The sequence below is a fragment of the Centrocercus urophasianus genome, unplaced genomic scaffold (genome assembly GCF_019232065.1).
Source record: "Centrocercus urophasianus isolate 14NV4802_14NV808 unplaced genomic scaffold, USGS_Curo_1.0 seq_604, whole genome shotgun sequence".
Classification (NCBI taxonomy): Eukaryota; Metazoa; Chordata; class Aves; order Galliformes; family Phasianidae; genus Centrocercus; species Centrocercus urophasianus.
The window spans coordinates 10,065-10,947 of NW_024885205.1; positions in this window are offsets into that span (position 1 = coordinate 10,065).

Here is an 883-nt window from a genome sequence, read left to right on the forward strand (position 1 = left end):
GGGGGGGGGGGGGGGAGGGGGGAAATTTCTAGAAGCGCATGTTTTATTTATTCCTTTTAAACCTCGCGAAAGGATCGCAGCGAAGGATTCAGCAAGAAAAATAATGATAAAATAAAACGGGAGATTTCCCTTTGTTTTCCCTTCCTTCGAGCGGAATTTCCAGTGTTCGTATGCCACCGTAAGTGGCACCTTTTACTAATGGGCTTGCCGTAATTAGCAGATGCAGCCTGCGCTGCAAATCGCTCTTATGGATGTGGGCGCGCGGCTCCTTGACGTGGCATCATCCCCCTTTTTTTTTTTCCCTGGTACTTCTGCTGGATGCCCCGCTCGCCTCCGTGGGGCCAACCGTGGCTGTGGGTGGCGAAAAGGAAAGGGAGGAAGGCTGAAAGCTGCCATTCCCCAACCAGAAGCTCTATGCGCTTTCCCGGCCGCATCCTGAGAGCGCATTTGACGAGCAAGTTAAGCGGAGCCTCCGCTGGAGGAATCCGCGTTGTGCCGCGCACTCTGTAATATATAAACGGGAGGGGGAGAGCGGCAGGGGCTGCGCAAGTGCTTAAATTTGCTCGCTTTTGTTTTGCATTGTTGATTCCCCCCCCTCCCCTCCCCTGCCCGTTTAATTGCTTTAATTTCTTTTATGCGCGCTTTGATGCTAAACATTATTCGGTGCTAATGAAAGAGTTCCAATCCGCAGTAATTGAAGAGCGGAGGGAGAATCTTTAAAAAGAAAAAAAAAGAAAAGAAAATAGTAAAGCCCCGGCGAAACAGATCGGGCCTTTTTATTCCTGTAAATTGGTTCGAGAAGAAGAGAATTGCAACGAAAGGTGATTTGGGCCTCTCTGCATTCCTCCTTCGGCAGTGGCCGCAGAGGAGGCGGTCGCGAATT